This window comes from Varroa jacobsoni, unplaced genomic scaffold (genome assembly GCF_002532875.2).
Source record: "Varroa jacobsoni isolate VJ856 unplaced genomic scaffold, vjacob_1.0 scaffold_647, whole genome shotgun sequence".
Classification (NCBI taxonomy): Eukaryota; Metazoa; Arthropoda; class Arachnida; order Mesostigmata; family Varroidae; genus Varroa; species Varroa jacobsoni.
The window spans coordinates 66,539-76,363 of NW_019213549.1; the positions used below are offsets into that span (position 1 = coordinate 66,539).

At 41.4% G+C, this 9,825-nt stretch overlaps 1 long non-coding RNA gene across 2 annotated transcripts in view; it reads right to left on the reverse strand.

The window, feature by feature from the left end:
• Positions 1-7,619: 7,619 nt before the first annotated feature.
• Positions 7,620-9,825, reverse strand: part of LOC111262324 (uncharacterized) — a 9,887-nt gene continuing 7,681 nt past the window's right edge. Inside the window, exons 3-5 of one of the 2 annotated variants that reach the window (XR_002681525.2) lie at positions 9,050-9,149; positions 8,687-8,759; positions 7,620-7,944 (exon numbers count right to left, since the gene is read on the reverse strand). This is a non-coding gene — a long non-coding RNA (uncharacterized LOC111262324). Of the gene's footprint in view, positions 7,945-8,686; positions 8,760-9,045; positions 9,150-9,825 lie in introns of both variants that reach the window. The other variant, XR_015311885.1, reaches the window with a different exon arrangement.

Here is a 9,825-nt window from a genome sequence, read left to right on the forward strand (position 1 = left end):
ATTATTACCCCTTTCCAACGGCCTCAGTTATGGCGGAGTCTGATATATAGTTAAAATCTTGGAAACAGCACATCATTTATCATTCTGAAGGCACCTCTGAGGATGTTTTTCAATCGGTTAAGAATTTGTGTAACATCTTTGTGAAATATAAGGCCGCAATCGCTGTAGTTTTTTAGTCGTGTTAGCATAGTTCGTATTACGACTAGGGAGGTACCTTAGTTGACTCTTACCGTATTGCTGGGGAAGTAAAAATTGTTTCTACTGGCGAGGGTGCTAAGTCCACACCTCCTCTATTTTTTCCGCTGTATCAGAACTGTTCGTTCTGCGCAAGATATACAGCTCTGTCCTTTGTATTTCCTTCGGAGAGGCCTAGTTTCCTTACGCATAAAGAAGGCCTCGTATTGGAGATTGAAAGGATTGAACCAGTCTATAGTTATAGTGTTACTTGCATAGGCGTACCCTAGTTAGCCTTCACCTTCCCTGTCGTTAAGGCGCAAATAGCCTCACTTGAAGCAACTGGCAAGTCAGTGATTGCGAAGATGTATATTAAAGCTCTCCCTCCATTGCAGCAGCTGGATGGCGTTTGGGTGGAGCACTGTGGCGCAGGTCGACAAGGGGCATCTTCGTTTTTGCTACTGCTGAAGAAGCAGCGGGTAAAGAAAGACCAATCGCCCCTCTCCGTTCCTCTGAAGGGCGTGAACTCACTTAAAGCCCCTGTGGGAAGGTTATTACCTCGGCGGGTAAGAAGTATGGAAGAGACAGGCAGAACCTTGGTTGACGAAGTCTTTGAACGATGCGGTGCCGTTTTAGATGGGACGGCTAGTCGAAAACCAAGTAGCGAATTGGGGAAAACCAACACCGTCGAAGCAGCGTTGAGAGCAGCAACTATGCCCCATTTGGATCGGGACGGCGTTCTTGGGAAAGCGTTTGAGCCATGTCCTATGTCTTCAGTTTAAGAACAAGCTTCATCTCCGCAAGCGACGCATGTCGACACGGCGATCTTCCTTTGGGTGTGTTCGAGCACTGGTGGCGGACTGCGCCTGCTTCATTTCAGCTCGCAGGTGGTCGCAGAGACTGATGTGAACTCTCAGCGACAAGTCAACAGGGCGCTGCGGAATGCCACAGGGAACTCCAACTCGCTTGGATGGAACAGAGCGGGTCGTCTGCGAAGGCTTTTAAAGAGACATTTGTCATTTGAGTTTTTACCAAGATCGGAACACCAAGAGCGTAACAACAGCAAAGTAGGGACTGGAGGCCGATAGACCGGGCGGGCGGCAATGGGGCAAAGACCGCTTGAAATTCAGGGAAATGAACCGTACCCAGCGCTAACGAGGGGCTGAAAGAAAACCGCTACTGAAAGAAATTTGTTTAATGTTGGCCAACAGGTGGCAAGTGACAAGTGGCGAAAGCCATTGCATTTTGAGCGTGTGGCCTGGGGAGAGCTCAGAATATTGGTAAACATCGAATGATACATATCTATTCTTGAAATTCGAGTTCAACATAATTTAAAAGAATTAAGGGTTGGCAACAAGTGATAGATAACTGGAAGATATAAATAAAGTGCACTTTTTCAACTGGACTTGAGAAATTGGCCTTAACAGTTTACAGAAACCAGTATTTACGAGCTAACAAAAGACGACGAAGGTTAACAAACAGGTTGCGAGAAGCTTGGACTTGAGTCATCACATTAGACAGCGAGCATCCTTTCTGGGCCTTCTAATTAATTTAACAGAAGGGTATGTATCATTTTCATTGACACACACGAACACATTGCATACCCTTCTATCAACGCCTTTTGTCTTCGTGTCTCAAATCTGTTCAGTCATCAATTTTAGAGCATAGCGAGCCCGTCACAAACTCTTAGCCTGTCGGCCAAGTTAACCCTGCTGAACGTGGACTAAATGTCCATTAGCGCCCTTTAGATTCGTAGTGCTTTTGTCAACTCTTTTCCTCTCTCTTCTCGAGTGACGACCTACCCTCAGCACCTAACGGTAGCTGGCGGGCCTACGAGACAGCCGCCTTGCTCATACGCTAAAGAGTAAATTTCATCTTGTCGCAAATACATAAACCTTGTCAGGACTGGGTCTGGGTTGAAATCTCCTGGAAAGGTGCCAGCACCTGGAAGATCTGTCCGATTCAGCGTCTTTCGGCGGTCCACCAAAGCAAGGATTATCGCATCTAAGATCTTCTAACTCTTCGATCGTGAAGAGCGCGATCAACAATAGATTCATGGACGATTTCTATGTTCTTATTCTCATCCGGACTTATTCTTGTTTCAAAGAGGTCGAACATTTTCCAAAACAGTCTCATCTGCTGATGAGGCACAGTTTGTTTTTTGAATTAGAACTCAACCCATGTAGGTTCCATGGGCCGCCGTACCCTTGCTACCAATTTGCGATTTTCAAGATTGCGCTGGAAATTTGGTAAGTACAAGATCTGTCGATGAGAAATTGCTTGACGATGAAAAACTTCTCAGAAATCAGACGCTACATGTACATACATATCACACATGTATTGAGTGTTCGAAGAACTATTGACGGTTTTTGAGCAAAAATTGAAGATTTTTTTATATTCTAAAATAACACTAATCAACCGTTCTGGTAACATTACCTTTCGTATGTACCTGTCCATTGAAATTAAAATAAACTACAAGTAAGGGGATTTTATAGAAATCCAAAAGGATGACTGTCTGATGGATCAAGTTTTAGGCTATGCGTCCCGCGGATGCATTAAGGTTTCCCGTTCAGTTTTCTTCGGGTAGCTAGAGACGCATACGGTCTGGCGTTGCCGCAGTGGCAGACAACATCGACCACTTTTTTGCCCCCTAGTTCCGGTTAATTTTTTTCTTCTAGTAATCTCGTCCGTTGTTGATAGTAGAGGTCCAAATCAATTATTTTGTTAGGAGACAGTGGCTCCACTAAACATACAGCATGGGAAATCCTGGTAACACTTTGGGCCTTGCTACAGACTGTAGAGTTTTTTTTTCATTTTTTTTTTTTGCTATAAGTTGCTTTGCACATTATCGGCGTATGTGGTACGATATTCATTCAGATTAACCGCTTCAGAACCGATTACGCCTTGTTGCGTTTCTGAAACTTCTCGCAAAATGCAAATACTCCCCAAATAACGATCTTCTTTTCGTAGTCAGCTTCCTTCATGTAATTCAAGACTGTCTGATAACCGATGCTAAGTTCCTTGACGATGTGCAGCTACTTACTTGTCGGTCCTGCTCAAATTCCGAAATAACCACTACAATAAGCATCTGTTATGTTGGAATCTTTAGAACGAAAGCAACAGAAGCACCTTTGACCCATCCCTTCCGATAACATACCCCGACCATAAATAGCACAATTTTATGGGCATGGGTAGCATTTTTACCCTAATAAAAAGTCAGTGGAGTAGAACGAATAATTGCAGAAATTTTATTTATCATCAAGGCGCTCTATCTTTGGTCTAAAGGCACTTCAGCAATTTTAGCACCTCTACCACTGTCAAGTCTGACGCGAGTCATATTATCTGAAATATAACTTAAAAGTCATCTACCTAGAAAAAACCTTAATTTTTTTCGACCGTTCAATATATATATAGCGTAGATATCTAAATCCGAATTTTCTTTAAGAACGATTTGTTCACGTGTACTAGAAGCGTCGTCTCTGGCGGTCATGTTTATTCAATACGACCATCATTCACTGTGCCACCAACTTCACGTCGGAGCCTAAAAGCAAACCACTAGTTATTTTCAAGATATAATCCTTTAATAGTAGACGGCACGATTTTCCGATCCTTAAATTTCAGCTTTATTGAGGATCCTTCGGTTTGCCTCATCGAAATCAACCCTGAATTTTTTAGAACCTGTATGAAAACTAGCCATAGCGTAGACTGTCGATTTCCGACAATGAAAAAAGTTTTTTTTTTCTTTTATTTTTGTTGGGGCTTCGTTTCGTATGGACGCATTGTACAATGGCAGACCTTCGCCTAAATTCGGCAAACAACGAGCTTCTCCGCGCTATAATATGTCTATTATTTACTATTTAAATTTTATTATTACTATTACTTATTGGAAATAGCGGATAAATGAATGCGAGCTACGACCTACTGTTCGAATACGTTCTCACCGTCGCTTGCTAAAGGACAATATAGGAATTGTACAGCTCTGTAGAAAGTCGACTCAGCAGCACCGATCACACGACCCCACGAACTTACATTGCCCGACTTTCGATTGGAATACACAGCTGAAAGAACTTACTTATGAATGCATTCCTTTGGCTATGAGATGTAAATCACCCGCCTTAGCTGAGCTGGTGTCATTTAAATTAGACTACCCTTTCGCTATCCGTTTGACGCTAACGCCAGGTTACCAATGTAGAAACTTCTTATTGGTGCAGCATTATAATAATAGACGACATAACAGTACCAGAACTGGTTCGGTTACTCTGCCAATTTCTACTGGTGTTTCTCACCACCCGTTCAACCAAAATTCCTTTCAAAACTTCGATGCAACTTTGACGCCCAGGCTCTGTACAGCAACCTGGTCAAAACCCAACACTTAACCCAACAGCTTTGCTTCCGCCGACAGCGGGTTTGAGGGTATTGACGCCGTCACCACCGTCGACAAGCACACTAACATCATCAGCCACATTAGATCCGTCGCTGTCATCGAAAGAATCTCAGATTATCTGAACTAGCCATTTAAATTTCCATTTGATGAGTGCGCAGGCGCCCGCGCAGCCCTCTATTTATGTCCCATTCCTATTTAGATTCTTCAGAAGAGCAAGCGAGCCTGTGAGCTCAAGCGGCATTCGAATGTACTGCCCTGCTGTCCTATCCACTAAGGTCGCGACCGTCGCTACATTGAATCCTTTGGCGATGAGCGAAGCGGAGCCAAGTCAGGCCAGGCCAAACCGCACAAAAATGTCTCTTTGTCCTTGTCTTCTTCGCAATCTTCTAACCATCGACAAGATTGTTATAGACCACTGTGAGATAAATTGCTACTGCGGCGTCAGCTACAGCCGCCACAGCAGTAAGAAGATGGGTTAGCGGCCGATGATGTCACCGACGAAACAAATATATGGTATCGTACTAACTGCTATGAAATTGTCGTTAACTATACTCATACAATGCCGAATGCCAACGAAGTTGCAGCAACGACCGGCCGCTAATGACGTCCAATGTCAACGTACAGATACTAGCAGTTAGACGTAATGTAACGTTTATACAATTTATATAAACGTACTTACTAAATAGTGAAGATACCTTCAAGACACCTTCTCTGGAGCAAACAATGAGTCATATCCTTACATTGTGCCATTTGTGAACACTTAAAAGAAACATCGTCTTAATCATATCATAGATTGATTCGCAACTTTATTAAGTTAAAAAGTTATTAAAGGCTGACGTTCTCATAACGGCGTGAAAACACAAAAGTGTTGAAAGTGATTTCCGGAAAAACAATGTGTATTTTTATAGTATGTATCACGAGTTACGATCACCTTCTCTCTTCACTAGTAAGCGTTACTTTTATTTTATTGAATAGAAATAGGGTAGATTGAAAGTACCTGTTTTCATCTCTCTCTCTCTCTCTATATATATATATATATAGTTGCTAGGAGTAGCTCCAAGAAACATTAATTTATTTACTTACGAAAGATGGTGGTCGTACTGCTGCTGTTATCGTCAGCTATCTACTCCCGGGGCCTCTTGTTGTTGGCCAACAATAGCCTGGTCCGGTTCTTCTAAATTCTTGGCTCTTTGAATGATCGTACGTATCCAAGTATTCGAACATTACATCCACAACGCACTAATATTCCACATATGCGTTTTCTATCAATATCGTCCAGTGCCAGGGTATAGTTGAAAATAAATCAGTGACATTCATAGCCCCTACTACACCCCTCGCTTCTCTCCCTCTACTTCTGTCCACCTCTCTAAGATTGATTATCTGGTTTCTCCTTTGGAAATTTTCGTATCTTTTCCGTTTTACAGTTCTCTTTGAAAAATATACACGGACTAACAAATATTTGCTTATATTGCTTTAACAGGGTCAACCAGCAGTATTTTCATTCAAAAAACAGAAGATAGAGCTCAATGAGAAAAATTACATCAATCGACGTCCAAGGACAGAGACTCCGCTCAAAAAAACATACATATGCGCATATATGCATAAAAAAACACGCCGCGTGTACGTCTACGCCGGTTGCATATGATCAAGTTAAGCTACGACAGAAGATCAGGCAGGGAATCGAAAGGATCCGGTTTCGATCGAGAAGCTTCTGAACGTGGGTCGACAGAAAGCGATCGAATAGCTTCTCTAAAAGGCTTCAGGCATTCAGTAAGCTGTGGGGGTGTTCGGAAGAAGCAGGATGCGCTCAATACGCTGTTAAACTAGCCACAGAAGGAATCGAAGCAAGCGAAAACGAAGAATCTAGCGGCCTTAATAGAATAATACCAATCTTGTAGCAATGGACGAGCGGTTTATTAATGCAGCAGACATTATTACTAGCGGCAGCAGCACATGAGGCCGATGGGAGAGGCTGGAAAAATGTTGTAACTGTTTTAGTGTCACAACCTGCCATAGGACATAGGCGTACCTAAGCAATCGTTAAATATAGTGTTGTGACTAAGACTAATGATATGGAACTGGAAACGCAGTGGAAGCGTAGCTAAGAAATTCAGAAACTCTTCTTGGCTTCTGAAAACTCCAGAAGAACAATCTGTGTTAATTGCTGTTATTGGGATGTGTGATAAGTCGCGGACCTGCGTTTAAAGACATTTGATAGCAAGGAAATCCTACTCTATACTGTAATATTTTATATATCCGTAAAAGCCTTTACGTGTGGACATACGCATAGTCTAAAAAAAAACGTTTCCAATGACGGTTGCATGAGGGTTTTTGCCTACCGGAAGATGCTATGGTGAAAATTACAAAAATTGCGAAAAAAGTATACAAACCTTCTCCTTAGGTCTGGGTCTGAGAGACTAAGGAAAAATAGCTTTTTAGAGGTATTTTCTATATTATTTTGTGGCATTTTATGAAAATTAAAAAAAAAAAAATCATTTATGGCATTGTTTTTATTCGTTACAATGATGTGTCGTCTATAAACATATAGGTTGTTGCGTAGAAGAATTTTACCTGGATAAAACTGCCATTGGTTAGGGTCATATTATAGCTTATTAAAAGCCTGCATCGACACGACCATCTATCCTCATTCTCTATCTACTTTTATTTTTACTCAACAGAAAATTATATTATACACACGGTGTGCCCATCGCATGGCCTAGAAGCCTGACTACGATTCTTCACTACTGACTCCATACATAAAATAAAGACAGCGCCCAATTTTTGTCGTAACTCAACCGCTACAGAAAAAATCACCAAAGGAAAAATGACGACTAACCTATTCAGGAATTCGTTCACAAAATTTCCTACCACCCCGATGAGGACAACTACCCCGACTGTCACTTACAGCGGTACTATTTCTATTTAATCTCTCGGACTATACTCACAAACCAAAAACATTTAGCATTGACAAGTCAAATTTCACCGGTCCTACATTTATGTACGAAAATGTACCTACACCCATGTCGGTGCTATCAAGTATAACAAGAATAAAAAGGTCCCCTAACAACAAACAAATGGCAAATACTAGGCGAACGTGTTTATTCGATTTATGGGAAGAATCGATCGGTACAAGCATCGTACGTCAACTTGTTTCTAACGCCGCTTTTGCTGTTCCCTTATTGTCGTCGTCGTCGTCGTCGTCGTCGTCGTCGTTATGATCGCTGTGATCGCCGCTGTATGAAACGACCCGCCCAGGTCTGATGGGGCTCACCACTCAGATCCTACTTTTCGCAAAGTGGTTTTCCCATTTTTTCTTTTTCTCTCTCTGCCCCTCTCCTCTTCAGTATTTTGTGTTCTGGGTGCGTCGTCTGCTTGTTGGTCGTTACCTTGATGAAATTATAGCCTAAGTTACGAAGTTTGTTTTTCTCTAGTGTTCAACGGGTCTCTACTATTACTCTGTGGGTCGGCTCCAACCCGTGTGGCAGATACCTATCTGTCAGTTATTACTATACTACTGAACGAAATGACCCAAAACATAACTCATAGGTCATTGTCACCGTCTGTGTCGATTCCTGCTTCGTGTTTCGTTTGGACGAAATCAAATCTCTTTGATGCCATCCAACCAAATAAATAGTGGCTATATCGAGCCGACCAAATATTCTCAAATGATTTTTTGTCCTAAACAGAAAACATCCTACAGGCACAATTATAGTTATACATCGTTGAACGGGTCATATCTTTCCAAATGTTCTAATTTCAGCGTATATAATCATCCAGAAGTAACGAGTAGAGCAAGAATAACTTTTGCGCAAAGAAGATATTCTTCAAAGAAGCTGATGACATATGCAGGAAAGGTAACAGAGCAATAACGAAGTAACTTTCGGGCAGATTCATGTGCGTGAAGCGCAACTAGTCGAACTAAAGACAGATTTAAACTGCATGAAAGTTTTCTGGATATTCATAGATCATCCCTTGGAAGACCAGATATTTCAGTAAGCCTCACCAGCCATTATAAAGCTATAGTAAATTTTACCGGCAAATCATATCTTCTGCGTATCTCAGAGCGCTGTGAATGAACAATCTACATTCTAACGATCGTGCATGCTATTGGTGAAGGCACGTACGTACCATCATCGAGGACCTTCCGACCAGGCGAGTTAGACGAACAGGTTTTTTGGAATAGCCTGCCCCGCTTCCAGACCTAACATCAGTTCGATACGGAAATATGTCAAGAATAAGGTCTACCGAAACTGGGCTGGAATGCGTCACCACATTAAATTTCTGTTGAAATTTTTGCTTCGATATTCCATTGTTGTCGATAGTAATAACTTTCGCAACATACTGCAAGATGAAACGCGATGTATTTTATTTGGGTTTTTTTGCAATTTAAATATGAATTAGAAGCTATAACCATTCATGTTGTATATACATTTTTTTCAGGGCACTCTGAAATATCTAAATAGAAATGGCAATGATTTTAATAATACTCGCTGCGTTTTGGTGTCTACTCGTGGACTTCGTCTGATTTTTGCTGCTAGTGGGGTGTTTGTTGTAGTCAAGACGGTTGTTCCATCCCGTCCTGTTCCTCATCCTGTTTCAGGCCAGTCGATACGGTAGGTGTAAATGAGCGAACGAGTTTATACGTGTACAGTGTACAGGATACTGTCGAATAAGACAGGAGATCTATACGGTCCTGTCAAACCATTAACTTTGACTGAAAGTGATGTACTTTGGCACTAGATAAAGTTAGCTATATGCTGTCGCTGCATTTCGTCAGACAGATATTGACAGAAGATCTGCCACAGTTTACGAGCGTTCTTTTCTTGGTTTCAAGAAACTGATAGGTCTTACTTACTATGGTCGCTTAATACCCAGGTCAGTAAAAATATAATTAGAGCTGATTTTATGCAAAGTATTGTGGTTATGGTCAAACTTAGGGATATATTTGAAAAATCGGCGAGCATCAATTGATATACTGGGGACATAGGCAATTGGCGATTTCAGCTTGTAACTTTTATGTAATTAAATCGATATGTCTCTCAACTGGGATTGAAAATGATTTGCGATATACAGTTATCTCATAGATATAGGTGCGTTAAGTTTTTAGAAATACTGAGATTTAGATAACCAGATTACTCTACAATTTCAATAATTACTGCTTTCTTAATGATAACTCATGGTTAAGTCATTCCTTATGTATTTCTGTTCCTAAGTATTCCTCCTTAGCTAAGTTCTAGGTGGAACTTGGCACGCACACACACATATAT